This window comes from Columba livia, chromosome 14 (genome assembly GCF_036013475.1).
Source record: "Columba livia isolate bColLiv1 breed racing homer chromosome 14, bColLiv1.pat.W.v2, whole genome shotgun sequence".
NCBI lineage: Eukaryota > Metazoa > Chordata > Aves > Columbiformes > Columbidae > Columba > Columba livia.
The window spans coordinates 12,826,809-12,846,762 of record NC_088615.1 but is presented as its reverse complement, the minus strand read 5'-3'; the positions used below and the strand labels follow the sequence as shown (position 1 = coordinate 12,846,762).

Genomic DNA, 19,954 nt, shown 5'->3' with positions numbered 1-19,954 from the left:
ACCTAGTTCAGCAATATGACATTGTTCAGCACTGGATCTGAAGTTTGCCACTAATGCTCAGTTTTGTTTTATAGCTCTTTGTTCTGGGCTGTCTGGTGGAGTTATTAATCCATGGGAAGCAGACCACAAGTACAGGCTTCCTGAACATGGTTCTAATATGAATCGAATGTTCTGTCACATTAAAATAGTCTATCTCCAATGCAGCGATTGAAACCAAGGTCTGTTTTTAATGTAGGAGAAATTTTAAAAGTTTCACACACTTTATGGAACTAAAGGTAAAATTTATTCTCTGTTTACCTTGTCCACTCAGAATTTCAGGAATTTGATTGTAAGTAGTATTTTTTAGTGTGAGGCTAATTCATATCTAGCCTGAACCAAGGAAGGTACCAGTGCCATAAGGTGAGGACAAGTGAGAGCCAGAAGTCTAATATCCATCTCTTCTCATATCATAATTGTGACTGGAGTGCAAAGAAAGGCAAGAAAATAGGCAATAGATAAAGAACCAAGAGATGATGTAAATGCTAAGGATGCATGGAAAATGTACTAGGAGAATAGGAAGAGTGAAATAAGATTTGATATGTGTTATGAGAAGGTTGGTTTTCTGCTGTGGGGATTTTTCCATGTTTGAAGAAATTGTAGTGGGAGATACTTGTGCTCAGTGGTGTCTACAGTTATCTACATTCAGCTCACATTAGAATGAGATGAAGTTGTTTAGATTCTTTATTTTGAGCTCCCTAAAATGGTTTTTGCATTCTATAAGGATTGTTTTTATTTCATGTAGACACAGGACCTTTGTGTGAAAATTCTTGAGCCATAATCTCTAGTTTTCTGTTTTTATTCTGCCTTGGGATTCCAGATTGGTGATGCTTAGTATTTTTTTCTGTCTGCAAGTAGGATTCTAATTGGCTTGACAGACAACTTTCAACCTGGTAACTGCAGGTTGCAGGGGCTGGATGAATCAAGGGCAAAGGATGTTGGGAGATAAAGTGTGGTCATGTAAATACAAGAGAAAGAGGAGAAAGCAGCTCAATGTGATCTGTGCAGCACTTGGTTCACTTACTGCTTTATGGCATTCAGCTCTGGTTTCTCTGAGCTCAGCACAACTCAATATCATGAATCTGTGATACTGGATGGATTTTTTTAAAAAAATATCACATCCTTTTACTGAAAGTGTTGTTCTGATAAGAAGCATCTAGTATGTGCTGCTTGACTGAAAATTTGTAATTGATGATCTTGCAAGAAAGTTGTCAGCTGGATTAATTTATCTCAGCCAGTGAAATAAAAAGCAATCAATAACAAAAGGTAAAATAAATGACTAGTAATAGGAGTATCTGATTGTTTAAATGAAGCATACCATATGCATCATTATGCCTAACAGCATGTGAAACGCACTTCAGATACAACATCGGTGCTAGTTTACTAAATTATAAAGCATAACAGAGTGAACAAGGCAACATGAGTGGACAACATTAGTTAATCTAAGAATCTCTTAAAAAAATGCGTTTGTTGCTTTGTGGTGATTGTGACTGCAGATTTCATAATTTTAAAATTGACTTTTTCATTCATCAGAGGACGTGCTGAGCTGCTCCTTCCTTCAGCTCTGTTCCCAGCACAGTGCCCAAGCTACAACAGTGGCTCCTTGTGAGCTCTTGGGCCCTGCCCTGAACGCAGTCTGAAACTCACTCAATGGAAACAACCTGCAAGACAGTAACTGATCTTAAATTGTCTTCTCCTTAACCTTCTCTGTCTGACAACTGAGTTTATTGGTTTCCCATACCTGTCTGGAATGCCCACTGTTGTAACACTTGAAGCAGCACATTACATCCCGCTGAAAGCTAGTAAGGCTTTTGGCAATAGAAAGGGGAATTACAACCTACCTAGAGAATTCCTTTCAAACAAGGACTAGAGATTAATATAAAGGAACAGGTTAGGTGTTCTTGACAAATGATCAGTCAGTAACTAAAATGACCCATGGTAAGGATCCCAGCTGGATCTCCCGAAAGGATTCCCAGTCTTTGAAAATCTGGAACTTCTATTCTCTTCCAGAATTTCTATCTGTTCAGCACCCTTGTTGAGATCCCAGCCAGTCTCAGGTTACTACGAAACAGTATAGGAAGAGAATGACCTTCATCAGCTGTAGTTGTGACAAACAGGATATCAACTTGTTTTAGTTTCTGGTGCTTCTCCTTCCTCTGTTAGCTCATGTTTACTTACGATCTGTCTTTGCTCTAATGCTTACACTGGACCTACATGATATCAAGTTGCTGAGCTGCAGAAAACATTGCTTTGGACTCCAAGGAACTGGTATACCAAGAAGTTGGTTGATTTAAAGTATAATCTTCCTTGGAAACATTTGTTCAGTTGTTGGGGAAAGAACAGAATTTCTTGGGAGGTGCCGCCTGAGGAGAGACAGAGGCACTTCACCCCCACTGTTTTTGCAGAGCATGCTGTTGTCAGTAGAAGTTGTTCTCTTAGCAGTTGCCAGAAGCGACCATTCATCAATGGTGAAAATCATCTTCTGTGGTTCATGCTACCAGGGTAAAGTATCGACATACATAGTTTTTTTGCACGGCTAGAACCGTCAATGAATCACACTTGGGACACGAAGGTGAAATAATTCTCAAAGTTTTTTATTTTACACATAATGGAAATTACAATTTGGTAGGCTGTTTACTGTCCCTTCCAGTTCTGTGTGTAATGGTTGAGAACCTCCCACATTCTCAACCAGACAGAGATTTGGGTTGTTTTGTTTCGTTTTGTTTGTTTTGTTTTTGTTGGGGGGGGGGGGGGGGCGGGGTTGTTTTGTTTTGTGGTGGTGGTGTTTTGTTTTGTTTCCTTTTAAGTTTTGATCAGTAAATATTTTGGTTAAATCAATGTGTTAAAAAAGTAAATTTTTGAGTTTCAACAAAATTGGCCGAATGAAATGTCTAGTTTTTTTTTCTATTCAATTTTTAGTGTCTTCTGCTTCTAAGAATGGCTGCAAATTAGGTTTGCAGGTGTTAACAGAACATAGACCATAGTTTGGAGAATGAGCAAGTTTGGAGAACAAACAGTCCTTCAAAAAAAAAAAAAAAAAAAAACAAAACCAAACAGTCTTTTGGGGTAGAGTTTTTCTTAATAAATCAACAAACAGTAAAATTTTCTTAATGCCTTTAAGGTTAAACTGAAACCAGGAATATTTTCCTTGTGCCTCTTGGGTATAGTTTTCTAAATTGTTACTTGTTCTTGAGAACTATTAGATACTAGAATAATTATTTCTCTTTTTGTTTTCCAACATGAGTATAAATGTTTGTCTTCACAAATCGGTGAAATACTCTTAAAATATAAGGAAGGTTAACCTCAGCCATGACTTTACTATTGTTAATGTACATCATTTGCTTAGGAGCAGTATGTCTGAGCTACAGTCATGGCCTACTACATATTATACAGAATTAGGAATAGGGAGACACATTGTATAGCCTTTATGTTGAGGAAGATGATGGAAGTCAGCAGGTGGACAAAGGAAGATCAAGAATTTGGAGACTGATAGTTTTGTCAGTATGGTAAAAGGTGTTCTCAACACACCACCCACTCACCTGGTTTTTGTATTGTTTTTGAGGATGCTAGAATAAAAAATAGCTTTTCAAAGGGAGATAGAAAAAGAAAAGCCTTCAGGTATCTGCAGGCAGCTCCTTTAGGCAGAAAGTACAGGAAAAGACCATTCCATGTGAAATTATTCCTTCTGAAAATTCAATGAGCAGGAGATGGGAGCTGATGCCTCTGTCTGCTCTGGGTCAGAATCTTGTCAGTGAGTTAATTCATTAACCTCTTTCAGTGTAGGGGAAGGGTCTTTCATGTAGAGATGGCTCTTTGTCACGTTGGCAGAGGTCTTGGTTGCAGTGGTTTTACATTGAAGGTACTGTGTTCAATTGCATAGCAGTTGAAAACAGGGTGAGAAGACAATTGGGCCGTTTCTTGACACTTGAGTATGTAGAAGGAAATGACTTCAATGTAAAGGCCTGACACACACGAACAAATGCCTGTAACTTCATTTGAAGACCATATGGTTTTATAGAAAGTAAATTTGTCAGCATTGTGCCATTTGTAGATTTGGAAGACAATTTATGCCTCTCAGTATCATCAGTGCTTTAACTACCTCAGTAAGCATGATGCTTAGTGGCATTTCTGGTTAAAGTCCTAATTAGCCTTTTCCATCTAATGAGCATGTGAAGGTTTGGCTTGTGGCTTATTATGCTGCTCATTATTATGAATGATAGGGCAACTGTTGAAAGTCTCCAGTTTTACACTGCGACATAATTATTTATGAAAAGGCCTTGCCCCAGAAATGGAAATAATGATAATCATGTTTAATCTTTCATGATTTATGCATTTTTTTCAGTGAAACAGATGCCTACAGGGCACTAATTACTGAGAGGGGAACTGCAATACACTACCAAGACAGGCTTATTGAAAATATATGAACTTGAGGTTACTTTTTTTTCATATCTTTGGTATCATTAATTTTCTTCTTCATGTATGTGCTTTTCATGTGCTTGACTTCATCTCATATGCATATTTCATAAGCACATTTATTGCTCAGATTTAACAGCTTACAGAAGTTGACAGGACTACCTGAGCTGCTTGTTTAGCACCTCTACTTGTAGCTACTGTTACTGTTTCTGCACTAGAGTCTGCTCAATAGCAGGTGTGCCTAAGAGGGGGGTGTTTAAAGGTTAACACAAAGGCAACTTCTGGGTTTATAGCAGTTAGAGGAGGTGGCAATATTCTGATGTTTTCTTTGTACTGCTTGAGAATGTCTCTGTTGCCTATTTGACTCTGCTTCCCTGATACCTTCTGCCAGCACATGGTATCCTTAGTACGTGCCAGAATGGGAATCTTCTCTAATTTCATGATCAGCTGATTTATCTGTTGTTTAAATGGACTTGAAAAAGTGAAACTGTTCAATGAGACATGACTCTCTTTTCCAAAAACACTATGTATATGGACAATTTTGTGGTTTGTTAAAGTTTAAATAAAGTTTTAGCAAACTCGTGATGAACACATTTTTGTGCTCTCAACAAGAAGGGTGGTAAAACAGCCTTGTTATTTGCTATCGCTAAGCTGGAGAAGCGGTCTGGTTTTACAGCATTTTTTTCTTCACTGTTTAAGTGTGAATGGTATTTTTGGCATTTTTAAACCCGAGAGTTGTTGATAACAACTGCTTTCTAGTGCACAGGCACCGGCCCGGTGCTCTGGGAGAACAGGCAGCGAGTCAGAGTGCAGAGCGAAGTAGAAGCTGGGAATATGTGGAGGAAATCTGTGTTTCCATTCTGTTCACACTGAGCCTGATCTTATCACATGAATGTCACTTGGATTTAGTGATGAGGAAAGAACTGGAAGTTTCACTGTAGAAGTATTTGGATGATGACTGGGTACTACATACATTTGGAAATTGATGAAAAATACAGCACAGGTAGCATTTAGTAATTTCTTTTGTCGGCTGCCATCCTGTAATTTAACATATTTAAACATTATTTTTATTTTGGTTTCAGTATAAACCCTTGTCTGTCTAACTGCTCTGCTGGCAAGACAGGAGGTAATGAACAAATGGCTGAAGAACTATTCTGATTTAATCTCAGGTAACTCTGAGTGTCATTTAACCAGTTTAAAACAGTGCTGGTGGATCACTTTGTTCACTGAGAGCATGTGGATGACACAGTGGAAATCAAGAGGCCAACAGCAGAAAACAAGAATATGCAGATTAAAAAACGTTGTTACCATATGCCACAGTTTTTGTTGTTGGCACTTAACTTTTCTAAGAAAATGCAACAGAACATAATGAAGGGAAACATTGTCACAATTATTCCATTCCTCAGGAAGGGATATGACAACACAAGGCAGACTTCTTGCTCCAAGACTTGAAACTTCTCTTATGTGAAATGTGTTTGAAGGCATTAAATCAAATCTAGTTTATATTGCAGTAATTTCAGATTTCTGATTCTTTTTTTTTTGTTGTTTAAAGAAACTAAAAATAAAGAAATTAAGGAAAGATCATTTCATAAATCTTAATGACTGCTTGGCCGCAGTTTTGTGTCTTTCAGTCTTTAAAAAGCTGCTGTCTGGTCTCTCACTAGTCCCCTAAATGCTTTTCTTTGTGCTTGTGGCCAGCAAAGAGCAGCACAAGCCATGGTGACTTTGGAGCTACTCATGGTTGACTGGTCGTCTGATTATGGCCCTTTAGCTGATGAGTGAAATGAGCAGAACAGTTAAAATTGGAATTCTCCCTGCTGTCTTCTGTCAGAGCACTAGTTGGTCGCAGTTCTCTATTCAGTTATTAGAGTTCGAAAAGTTGCAAGTTAAATTTGTGAAACCTTAACCTCATCAGATTTGGTTGAAATGGGCCAGTGAATTGAAAAGCTACTGCAGGGAGACTTAAGGACTGACAGATGATGATGGACAAACAGGGAATGTGGTAGATGTGTTTTGGGTTTTTTTAGGAAAGCAGAAGAAGGCAAAGATAAAACATAAATACTTTCTAGTTTGTCATGTAATGTCTGAAGCAGCATAAACATAATGGAAATAATTATCTTAAAATTAGATGTTGGTTTGAAATACTCAATTCCTCTATCTCTGTAACTATACAGTTTTTATTTGCTCTTTTGAGGCACTTTGAGTCCTCATTAAGCTAGACATTTAATTTAGAACGGTGTTTTTGGGAAGCATAGACCTTGAAAAGATTTATCTTACTGCTTTATTTCTGTGCTTTAAACAACAGCAGTTGTTCCAGGAATATTATCTGTCTACATCTCTCCTGCTGAGCATATTTAAGCTGTATGGAAGTTGCTTGGAAAATCTTGGAGATATGCAGCTCTTGAATGTTATGTCCAAATAAGATATCTAACATGTAGAAGCACACACATTGCATAGAACATGATGCAGGTTTTTGGAGGGTATCTAAGCTGGGGTCTTGATGGATCAGACAAATCTTACCTGACCAATAAACTCTTTCCATACAACTGAAAAATATCATCAAAATCTCATACATGAGAAAGGTATTCAGTACTCCTGACTTACGAGATCTTAACCTGAAAGTTACTTGAAAAATAATCTTAACTTTGGTGACAAATGGGTGCTGAAACTGAATATCACTAATGCTTGTAAGAAACAGCATAGACCTGGTGGTTGGATTATACAGCTGGAAATGATAATTTCCTACAAATTTCCTAATGGGTAAATATGGCGAATTCTGGTACAAACATTTGGTAGGTCTGTTGTTTCTGACGTGTCTGTGATATAAATAAGGATAAACTCTGCTCAAATCAGTGGACTTACACCAGGAACATGTGGAAGTGAACTTGGTTCATTTTTTTCTGTGCTTAAATTGTTCCACAGATTTTAATTACTCGATACTGTCCTTGCATGAGGAACAGCTAGGCATCATGGAAACACTATGGAACCTCTTTTGCAATCATGTTATTTTGTTTCCTACAGATAAAAAACAACAAAAAAAAATATATTTACCTAGGTAGGAGCTTACAGAGTAATTATCTTCACTTTTATTTAAGAACCTCCGAGAGTTTTCAAACTATCAAAGTTGAAACATGGTATGCAATATGCAAGACCCTAAGTATTTATACATTTAATATAGCTAAGTTGAATTCCTTCCTCTGCTGTAAATGAAGTTGAGCAGGGGCTAAAGGCTTTAGACTTTCAAATCATGAAACTTTCAAAGATCAAACATTGCACATACAATTGATTAAACTGCTGCACGGAGCACAGATTAATATTGTCAGTAAAACTGAAGTGATGATAATTGGAGTACTGAAGAAAGTTTACTCTAATATTCACTCTGCCAAACACCAAAGCACTTGATTTACATCCTCTGCATATATTTTATAAAGTACCTAAAGAAGAACATACAATTCTGCTTTCAGGAATGTGAAAGTTAGGAAGATAGAAGACTATAGAGAATGATTTTTAGACATTTTCAAGTAGCTGTTAGTGATAAAATGCAGGTGAACTTGATCTCCAGATGCAATGCTGTAGGGAGGCAGGTGAATATATTCCCAAGGAATATTGGTCTAAGAAGATGTGGAAGTGACATTGGGGGGTTTTAAACTGTAAGAGTCCTAAAATTGGTTTGGCACTGCAAGAAGACAACTGAAGGCAGCATAGGTCATGGACCCATGATATGGGAAAGGGACTGGGGTTTATAATCAGTTGTCAACCCAGTATGAATATATTTAGCGTTTCTGTGGCAAGATACATAGTAACTGAATTGCTGACTTAGTATTTAATTATTAAATAGAAACTGAATAGCTGATTTATCATTAACATATTTAATGAATTGCTGAAGGCCATAGGATAAACAATACAGTAATGTTTCGGGTAAGGCAGAGTGAGAGTGAAGTGGTTGGTTCTCTCTGGGGTGGTTTCAGAAGGTGACTTCCCAGTAGGAAAGCTGCAGGACAAGGACAAACTGACTGATTATCTTTGGGTTGGTTTTGGAACTGGCTCTCCACAGGGATGAAGAACAGTCTGTCTGCACAGAATGTGAAGAGCAAAAGGACATAGCTCATGGAAACCTTAAGATGTATTAAGGTAACTTTGAGAAGTGCGACCTGCAAAAGATGCTGCAGTATTGATGATCCTAGTGCTGAGAATCAGAGGTGAACATTGTTCTGTGGGGCACCTGGACATGCCAGACAAAACACTGCACTGCGAGTGTGGATTGCATGGATGAACGGAGGGAACTCCAACCTTTGCAGACTGGGAGAAGTCAAGGATTTGGGGGGATTTGTCATGGTTTTAGCATCGTGCCTGTAATAGTCATGGTACCTGTATGCTGCTAAGTTTATCTTGATAATACACAGCTGACTTTAGACAAATATAACTGACAAAATTGTACACTTATTGCTAGACTCGTTATCACAGTTGGAAGGTATAGACAATCGCAGCCTCAGTCTTTACAGGGTAATGCTCCTTACATGTTTGCTTTCCTACTACTGTCAAAGAAAGTGATTAGGAGGAAAGACTGGGAGAGCTGGCTCTGTTCAGCCTGGAGAAGAGAAGGCTGAGATGGGATCTTATTTATGCTGATAAGTATCTGAAGGGCGGGTGTCAAGAGAATGGGGCCAGGCTATTTTCAGTGGTACCCAAAAATATGATGAGGGGCAGCAGGCACAAACTGAAACACAGGAGGTTCAATCTGATTATGAGGAGAAACTTCTTTACTTTGAGGTGCCAGAGCACTGGAACAGGCTGCCCAGAGAGGTCATGGAGTCTCCTTCTCTGGAGACATTCAAACCCGCCTGGACACATTCCTGTGTGATCTGCTCTGGTGACCCTACTTTAGCAGGTGGGTTGGACTGGATGATCTCCAGAGGTCCCTTCCAACCCCAACCATTCTGTGTTTTTGTGGTTTATTTGCATATCCAAGTGAAAATGAATTTTAGTTAATGATAACACATGTAGGGACAATGATATTATAGTAATTGATGGCTTTTCAATCTAATAGAAAAAGCAGGCATGTTCTGTCAATTGTAACATGACAATGGGTATACTTGGAATGAAATCCAGGAGCACATTCATAGCTGTACCAGTAGTTGCAGATTGCCTCCTTCCTTTAGGTGCTTTATTTTTTTTTTTACCAAAGGTTTCATAGCTAATCCTTGTTTATTGAAAGAAAGCATCTTCTATCACAACTCATTTAAGCTTTCATCCTTTGAGATATATCACGCATATTCTGAAATACACAAAATCAATATGTAATGGGTGAAAGATTTGCTTGTGGTAAAAGGTCAAGAAAGGTAATTTTTCTTCTGGCTATTGACATAAACACTCGGAGGTGAAATATTTTTCAAGATATTTTGTGTCACACTTGAAGACACATTGTGTAATATAATAATCACTAAAGACCATGATGATAATAATTTCATTGTGTCTATATCAGTGATATGAACATTACTGATAAATTGTCCTTTGGATGCTACAGGGTTGGTTAGCTGTGGTTACCAAACAGAATGGTTTATTCTGCAAGCATTTTCTATTTCTATCTAAAATTATAATGGTGAAAGCATTTTTTAAATTTGAAGTAGAAAGATAGAATGCATTTTTCCAACTGATAAGACTCAGTGCAGAACTATGTTTTAAGTTTTGCTCCAAGGAAAAAACAATCTCATAGGTACTTTTTTTTTTAACCCGTGAGAAAGCCAATGTCAGGTATTCACTGTGCTTGAGAAACTTTGGTTCTCTGAAGGTATGCTGTGAGATTTGAGATACATAGTAATTGTGGAATAAATCATAAAGGAAGGTGGCTGTTGTGTAGAGAACACTGACCAGCTGCAGAAAGGACTGAGGGTTTTAAGAAATGCTGTTAGGTGAAGGTAGTGACAATGTATCCACATTTGTGGAGACACGGAGGCATTCTACAAAAAGCTTTGCTGTGTTCTGCAGAAAAGTATCTCAAAAAAATCCTCCCCAAACCTTATGTTTTTTAGTGGTCATTACTTCATTCTTAGACTTGCCTACCTTTAAATACAGGAAATCAAAATAAGTTAATTATGTTTGTATGGTGTGTGGTCTGTTTTGGTTGGTTGGTTGGTGTTGTGTTTTTTGTTTTTGTGTTGTTGTTTTTTATTATTTATTTCTAACCACAGGAAGCTGTACAGTGCTCTAAATCGCAAGGGTTAATATGACGCTATTAGTCTGACATGGGTGTTAAAGCCATAATAATGCTGCTTTTGGTCCTGTAACTATGAAAAAGTGCATTAGGAATTGACTGGATATTGTTTCCTTAGGGAAAACTGTGTAGTGAAAATTTACTGATGAATATTTCACTAAGAAAACCTGTATTGTTTCTTTATAATATCCTGAGCTTTATAGCATAATTTTATGTCTCTTTTTTTTTTTGTTTCCTTAAGATGCCATCTCTCCAAAACAATTGATCTTTAGAAACCATTCAAGGCAGTTGTCATAGAATCATACAATAGCTTGGATTGGATTGGGCCTTTAAAGGTCATCTCTAAACTGGAAGAGACTAAGCAAAGATATTAAACAATACAGAAAATGCTGCTTGAATTATGCATTTCTAAAACAAAACAAAAAAATTACTTGGATATTTTGATACATATATACTGAAAAATTAAGTTACTTTATTATGTTCTATTTTGTAGATTTTCCTGAAAACGAAGTTGAGAACTAAGCTCCTGGTGCTGGCTGTAGGTCATTATGTTAAGGATTGAAATGAGCTCTGGAAATCCATTGAGAATATCTTGGCCAGAGAAGGTAAGAACTGGAGTGATTTTTTAGCATTTTTTTATGTCTAGTTGGTGCTAAAGTATGAAGGCACAATGGAATCAAGGCCATAAACACTTGATAGAAGGGTATTATAGTCTCACTCAGTGGTGATTTACAGAGACTATGCTATGGAGCATTTGGTCTTCAGTCAGCCATCAGCAGTTCATACTTTAAACTCCAGGTACGTGCAGAAAGCCAGGCAAGGACCCAGCCGTAACACAGTGATTTTTTGTGAGTTTATGATTTAAACTGTAGGGAAAAAATCTCTTTTTTTTTTTTTTTTTTTTTCTTGGAGCTAAAAACCTTGACCCTACCTCAGTGCAATTTTTTAAAAGGCAGCATGCATTCATTGCAATAGGTAGCATTTTTTAGACTGTTATGCAGATCATATAACCTACGTTATAGTTGTATATAAATCAATATGCCTACCTAGTGCCCATCATATAGGCAAACCATTAAAATGGTTCTATCCTTAGCCAGATTAAACATTTCCTGACATTTATTGTAACAGTTATGAATGACCACATTGCAGTTATCCTAAGACTGATTTCTTTTTTTAATATAGAAAACAGTTTTGAGAGAAAATGGTAAGCAGTGTACTGGAGGAGATGTTTTTATGAAATATCATAAGGTAACTTTTCAATACAGTCCCATCTCTCAGAGCAGGGGAAGAGCAGACCAGAATTCAGTCCTGCTGGCTGTCAGGAGATTGACTGCAAGGAGAAGATTGTTTATCTGTAGGCTGAGATTCAATCTCATCTAACTTCAGACTTCTGTAGTACAGATAACTGTATCTTAGCCAGGTTTCTTTGAACTTGTGCAAGACAAATAGGCACTTCTAAGTAGTGATTCATCAGATTTGGGTTAGTTTGTTTTTCAGGAAAAGATTAGGTGACCATTGTAGCATTCTGAGCTGGGTGAATTGACAGATTTTGCCTGCCAGGAAGCAGATATTTTGAACTGTGTTCTTCTGTGAGAATTTTTGATGAATAATTTGAGTTTTAGCAACATACTACTCTCTTCCTGTTTGAACTAGAACTTTCCAAGTGGGCTAACCATTTGAATCTGTAATAGTATGTCTTAGGAATAACCTGTATTGGAGAATTGTGTGCTTAAAATCTATGAACATGATAGTTTGCAGTCACATTAAAACTTCCCCCCCTTTGCTGAAACTAGGAAACCTGATGAAAGCATAAGATGAACAGAAATTATGTTCAAGGTGAAGCTAAAAGATAATTACTTATTAGCAATTTAAAACATTCAGTTGATTACCTGAGGTCTGTTGATCGTAAGTCTGTTATATTACCAAAGCGGTTCCTCTCATACTATTTCTCTTTTTCTTCAGCGCTGGTTACACAAGAGTTGTTAAATTATCTCATGCTTTCCTGTAAACAGATTTGACATCCAGAGTATTGTCGTGTTACTGGTTTTGGCTGGTATAGAGTTAATTTTTGTCATAGTGGAACATGTCGTATCTTCAGGTCATCATATCATTCAATGTCTTTGGATAAGACCTCAATATATAACCAGTGTACTGATGCCCAGATTTAAATTAATTTACCTTGTGATTCCTGCTAACTTCTGGATGATTCTTATTGAATTCAGTGAACTTTGTTTTTCTCTGATAGCTTGTGCAGTAAAAAATTATCAACAACAATGTACCAGTTTCAGTTTAGTGCATTGTTAGCTATTTTTTAAGATCATAGGTTAGGACAGAAAGAGATGGTATTAATATATCCACACTGTCCCTGAAGAAATACCTGGGAACATGTTGTGAACTTAAATACATTACATCAAATGAAATAAAAAGGCATATGAGTGCTGAAAGTTTTCCGTTTTCCTTCTGCCCTGCTGTGCACACTATTGCAGCGCTGCTGCTCCCCTCTGGCTTGGGGTTCTGTGTGCCAGATACACAGAGCCAAGGGGAGCTGATGCAGCAGAGAGTGTTCGGGGGGCCCGTGTGTCTGTTCAGAGGTGCAGCTGGGCACAGTGTCCCCTCTGCTGGATCCAGGCCCAGTGGGCTGGGGAAAGGGAGCTCTACTCCCTGCAGCTGCACAGCTGTGCTGTTCCTCTTGAGTCTGTATCAGCTCCTGCCATTGAAATTTTACAGAAGACATACCTAGTCTGCTATTGCAAATATCAGCTCTTATCCTTATTTTTGTTCATCCTCAACCTTTTTACCCATCTTTGTTTACATACTGTCTCATTGTACATATTTGTCAATTTTGGCCATGGCTTAAGGCCAGAATTGAGTCTTACTATTGCTTCTCTGCAATATGTCATGTAAAGATACGCTATATAGATTAATATATACACCAACTCAATTATGTTTATAAATTCACTTTTCCTAACCAAGATAATGCATTGTGATCTCCTTAGAATTTTTCTGTTTCTGAGCTGAATATATTAGGAAAGAATGACCAAATGCTCATGTCTGTATCACTGATTTCTATTACCAGATGCGTGAGAGCTAGAGAAATGTTTCCTGGTGAGCAGACAAGAGAGTTGAGAGGAGTTTAATTAACCAGCTTGAAGAAACTGCCAGAGGAGAATATATATCTTGTGGCAGATAGAAAGTGAGCAAGATCAATTTGTTTGTACTGGCAATATCACCCACAGAGTATCACTGGCAGGGAAAAGGGCCACCCTCATACTGAGAAGATCTGTAAGTGGAGAGACCAAGATCACATGTGTAGTACAGAGAAGAGTGTTCACTTAAAACTGCAATGTTTTTGTGACCTTTAACAAAATCTCAAGCCCTTCTAAGGTTTTTATATCACTGATGATGCTTCTGGGTTGGTTAAAAAAGTGGTAGGAGCAAGGAAGCTCTGGCAATCTAGTTTCTTGTTCATATGAAAATATTATCATTGAAAAAGGAGAAGTTGGGAAGTTTAAATAAAGAAAATGAAAAATAATGCACTAAATTAATCCAGGAAAAAAAGGTATATGATTAGCTTTTTACAGAGGCATACAGCACTGTCAAATATAGCTTAAATATTTTTTTCTATAAAAGACAGAGTTATGTTTATCAAAATGTACTGTAGATACCTGCATCCAGTGCAAAACTGGACTTTGTTTTTGCAGTTTCTGGTAGGTCTGAAGCAAAGCATCTATTTACTCACTAGGATTAATATTAAAGATCTGAAACACATTGAGCTGTTTTTGTAGATATTTTTAATTAGGTAACTGGTTGGTTAAAAATTGACCAGAGAAGGCTTTTATTTGGGGAACTTATTGATCTATTCTTCATTCCCTGTCCAACAGCTCAAGCGGGTGATTAATAATAGGAGTCTCAGACTAAATATTTTGAGGAAAGGGAGAAAAACAAATAAACAAACCAAACAAGCAAAACCTCCCACATTTTCAGCAGTGAAACAAGCCAGTTCCTGACAGCCAGTAGATGTCATTCTATCTCTATTTTAATGCCAGTTCCTATTTTTCCAAAGCACAAATTGCAGGTGGGAGTGGAGGGAACCATTTGTGTTTCACTTTCTTCTGATTAATGCACAAGTTTATGTATTTCTTTTCAGTAATATAAGGTGTCAGAGTGTGAAATTGCAACTTTTTGATGCAACTGAGGCTGATAAGCTGTTATCTTTGTCACTCACCCATTAATACTATATTTATTTATTTGTACAAGGGATTTGTAAGCTTTGCGCTCTGCATGGTTTTCTTTCCTTTCTTTTTTTTATTTACAATGTCCTTTTTCTTTCTGAGCAGGTTTGCTAGGTGCGGTTCGTGTAGTTCTTTCCTATCAGTTCTCAGGACATCAAGGGCACATACAACAAGAGGGTTCTAACCCTGGAGAGAGACATGGACTGCTGCCCGGAGTCGCACAGGAGAACGGTCTCACACCACATGGAAAGAGAGGTTTGATACTTGTTTTCTGAATAGCCATGTTGTTACTAGAACCCAAACACAGAGCCCTGCTGCCAAATGTAGCAAATACAAAGTATTTAATCTACAATAAGGATTTTGCAGTCTTGCTAAGCTAAGCAATTTGAAATCAGTAATTTCATTTCTGTCCACAAATACACAGTGACTGTCTTGAGGATAGTGTGGGAAGAGGGGAAAACATTGAGCCTATGAGCAGACCGAATTGCACTACCTTTTTAATGCTCTCACAACAGCATGTTCTGCTGAAAGTAGGAGGAAACCAGACAAGCAATTCATTCTACTGCTGGAGTAGTTCAGGAGCCAGAACCATCAAGCTGACAGTTTTAAAAATAATGAACTATTATTTTTGCTGTTTGGCAGCCATTGTTTTAGCTGGTCCTGTACTGTCACAGAGAGACCACATATGTTTTGTTGGCCATTGAGCTGAGGCAGATGCTCTCCAAAGTGCATTAACTATGCTTTGGCACAGAACTCATGATCCATGGTCCTAAATGAGCAGTGAGGATAGCCCTTGCTGTGTTGGAGAGAAAATACCTGATTTTCTGCAGAATCAATAACAAGCATATGAACAGATGGAAGACAAGCCTAACAGGTAAACTGTAAGATGGGAGAATCTTAATTAGTTTTACAAAAGTAAGGTTTTTAAATGAGGATGGAAGGATACAGGAAATAAAACATCCTCCTGAAGATACATTATTTAAAGACTTTGTGTCACCTGTTCTTTAAGGGCTTACAATGTACATTACCTCTGAACCCAAAATGTTAGGCTTAACGGCAGTTTTAGTTATCCTGGCTTGGGTCTTAGCAGTGCTATTGCAGTTTCTCTCCTGGCTGTCATCTGTGTTTAATCAGGTGGGTTCTGGGGATGGCATGAATTAATCTTCTGGTGCTCAGAAGGAATCCAATGCTCTGTGTGCATTCAGGGTGATATATGCAGGGAATAGCAGTTAAACTGCTGGTCTGGCTGTTCCTATTGCACTTGGGGCTCTAAGACAACCCATGCTAGTTTCCTATGTACGTTAATACCACACTAATATCACACCAGTACTACACCCTTACTGGAAAGAACTCGAGTTGCATTTCCTCTGGATCTTGGAGCTGTGATCTTAGATAATTTTTCATTATTATGAACTACCATTTCAAGCAAATCAGGAATTAAAGCTATTAGGAATGGGGACACAGGGTGCAATAACCACAAGTGCTCATGCTACCGTCTGTCTTATTAGCATATTAATTACATTAATGGCAAAAAATCACCATAAAGTGCTACTTCAGTCACAGAAGGAAAAAGAGCAACAAATCCATGGTCAGCAAGTGTTACAATAACAAGGAAAAAAGCGACCGATAATGTTTTTACAGGGACTGACCAGCAAAATGTCTGTCTGCTGAAGAATATGACAGTCTTGGTACTGTTTGCATAGCTGAGCAAATCAGTTATATAAGCAAGCTTAGTAAATACTACTCACTTCTGTCTGTCCAAAGAAGAACAAACAAATAAAGGAACTAAGTGTGATGGGGAAATTAAAGTGGACTGAAGAAATTAAAGATGCTATGAATAGAAGCAATCCAGTGCTAGTCAGTTTAAACGTATCTTGTACAGCTACAAGGAAGAACGTGGAAACAATTCACTCACAACCAGACAAGGAAATAAGAAAAAGAGTCAGGAAATAGGGGTTGTGGCAAAGGGTCTAAAGAACCAAAGATGTTAAAGCTCAGCTGGTTGCACAGAGGGCACAGCTGTTGTTGTTTTGTGGTATGCATCTGTATATGTTCTGCTGAATTCTGGGCATTTTTACTCACATCACCAAAAATAATGAAATTGCATTTTACCTTTGAAGCTGTGACTCACTTCACGAAAGGGTCATTGCCCAGACAGTCTGAATGTGCCCAGCAGACAGAGAATACTAAAAGCGAATAGAAATTTACTTCATGTCATGACAAAGGAAAATATGAAGATCTCAGCTTCTCAGGGAGATGCTAACAAGGATCCTTTCAGTCTGTGCCAAAAGAACATTATTCAAAATCTACACTAGGATGTGATTTGTGACTGACAAAATCTTTAGTACTGAGTATATCTATTCATCGGCTGGTATATGCTGTATCCTATTGCTGCATGAATTTTAAAAAACGACTGCAAGAGAAAAAGGTTGAGAATAGAAAGGAAAGGCCTGCAAGGTGCAAGGCAAAGAAGGGCAGCCTGTAATAATTTCCAGATTCCTCCTCTTTTCACCCCCAGGAATCATGCCATGCAACACTGAGTTTGTGTGCAGACTCAGAGGGAAGGGAAGACATGCAGGTGTTTTTGCTTTAATCTGTCACGTAACTCCATTAAAAAGACAGGATAAATTGGTTTCTCAGAAACTGGAACAGTCTCACTGTGATGGTGTCAGAGAAGTCTTTAGTGAAAAATATAAGAACTAGGTGCTTAGGGAGAGGATGACTGCTCAGCTGCTTTTTCACAAAGTTGTGAGCCTGGCAGCACAGCAGGCCCCGTCCTCTTCATATTGCACCTCCTGCATTTCCCCGTTCCTGCAAGGACCATCAGGACATCGGTGTTAAAGATGTGTCTGCTCCACATACCTGTGGCTCAGCTCACTCTGAAACACTTAAAAGGAAAGAAAAAACAATGTGCATTAGACTGCCTCAGAAAGCTTTTTTCCTGCAGAATCTGCTGCACGGGGTTTGTTTTTACTTGTGAGGAGGGGCCCCAGGGATAGAAAGAGGTGAACTGGAGGTGCTGCTGCTCCTCTTACCCCTTTCTCTCTTGGTGTTTTCATTGAACTTATACTGAAGTGGATTTCCCAGGTGTTCAGATATGCCCAGCTTGTTCTCTTCTGTACATATGGAAGAGTATGAATATTTCTACCTATTAATATATCCCACTATGTATGTGCTTCAATAATTGTGTCCGATGATTCTGCTATAGAAAAAAATGAATTAGTGCCTTCATTTGTGTTGTGAATATGTTCCATCTTTTCCCTGTGTCTGGGGCTCTTAGACCATTTGCAAATTTGAAATTATATTTTATGATTCTTTCTTTGCTTTATCTTTCTATGCATTTAGGCAGGAAACATCTGTCATCAACTGTGGATAAAGCTTTTACATTTAGATCAACCCATCTTACTGTGCACTGTGGTACATAGGTATCTTAAAGTTGCAGATGCTTTGTGGTTTGTAGGTCTTACTCCTCCAAAGCTGGTGCTTTCTAAAAGCTCAGAGAATTAGTCTCTACTCGTCTCTTTTCCTATCTTTCTGGCTGCACTGTAGAATGCTTTAATATTTATAAAAATGCCTTGACATGGGCATTTCATTATTTTTACATGTACCACACAATCCAAGTAAACTTTCCATTCACCTCTCCACCCCACTTTCCCCTTCCCTCTTTTTTGATTCAACTGGTGTGATTAGACTTGTGTTATGGAAAAATCAAAGTGATCAGCTGAAAGGTCATTATATCAGATGAAGATCTTGTCCTTTCTAAAGTGTTTGTTTTCAGTTCAACATAGGTGCGATATGTTGTACTTCACATTAAAACTCCTTCTTCATATCAGTAAGCCTGAATCACTGTTGTACGTGTCCAGTGGTGACACAGTAGATTGCTATGAGGGACAGATTCCTAATTCCAGTTTACTTGATCAAAGTCAAAACGAGGTGCTGCATGTTGACTACCACTGGTTTGGAGGTTTTTTGTTTGGTGGGTTTGTCTGTTGGTTTGTTTTCCATTCCAAGATGATATATTTGGAATAACTGGCCTTTTCTGCAAACAATACTTGTCGTGCTGCCTAGCTTCTGCTGGTTTTATATAACTTTTTACCAAATGCACATAACCAAAAAAGGGATTTACTAACAATTTAACGTTTTAGTATTTACTTTATCATTGTTTCTTAGCAGTCAAGGAAATTTTGTATGTTTTTTTGTGTAGTGTTTATCTTTTTATGATACAGTAGAATGATAATTTCAGTAGGCAAAAAGCATATTATTTGTGAAATAAGTTATTTTGCAATACTTCTAAAATTGTTGTGCTTAGTTCATTGGGAAAATATTGAAAATAAGCATTTGAGCCAGTGGGGGTTTATTTATTAAATAATTTTAAAGCTGACTGGTAATCTATTAGCTACATTGTGCAGGATATATAGCTAAAATGTCAGGAGCAATAAATAGGTTTTGTTTTGCCCGTTTCTTTTATGAGGAGAAATGCAGTAGCTTTCTGAGGTTCTTTCATTTTTCAGCTGTCTCTCTTGCCATGTATCAGTAACTTGAAGAAATTATACCAGTCACATGCTTAGCTCAAAAAAACCCAACATATAAAATTAGCTGGATTAGCTGTCTGCTGGTCTAGGTCGCAGGCTGGTTGTGGATATAAGAGCATTCTGTATATAATAAAATATCTGTAAAGGACCAGTAGCTATTAAAAGTGACTCTGCTTGGAATAAGCTGTTGCTTAGGTCACACTTGAGATGATAAATATTCATGTAATTAGGTTATATGCAGCTACACAGAATACAATAGGGCCAATCACCATAAGTGATTGGAGTGTTTTCATCAAATTCAGTGATAAATGTGACAAAGAATATTGTCAGGAGGATGGTATTCTTTGAATATCCCATGGTAGTTGTTAAGAGTGGCAGTTCAGACTGTTGGGATCACATAAATCTGTTTGCCAAACCCTTGCTTTCCTCTTGGCTTTTGTATAGTATAGTAGTCCTTGGCAAAGCATGGGTCAAGTTGCTGCCATTCAGCAGCTTGTTACATCCTTTTGGTGTTAGAAAAGATATCTGCA

At 37.8% G+C, this 19,954-nt stretch overlaps 1 long non-coding RNA gene across 8 annotated transcripts in view; it reads left to right on the top strand.

Moving 5' to 3' along the window:
* LOC110359534 (uncharacterized) overlaps positions 1–19,954 on the top strand; it is a 255,312-nt gene that overhangs the window by 101,767 nt on the left and 133,591 nt on the right. For 7 of the 8 annotated variants that reach the window (XR_010466202.1, XR_010466201.1, XR_010466203.1 and 4 more), the window contains exons 2-3: positions 11,154–11,265; positions 14,998–15,147. This is a non-coding gene — a long non-coding RNA (uncharacterized LOC110359534). Of the gene's footprint in view, positions 1–5,526; positions 5,619–11,153; positions 11,266–14,997; positions 15,148–19,954 lie in introns of those variants that run through there. The other variant, XR_010466197.1, reaches the window with a different exon arrangement.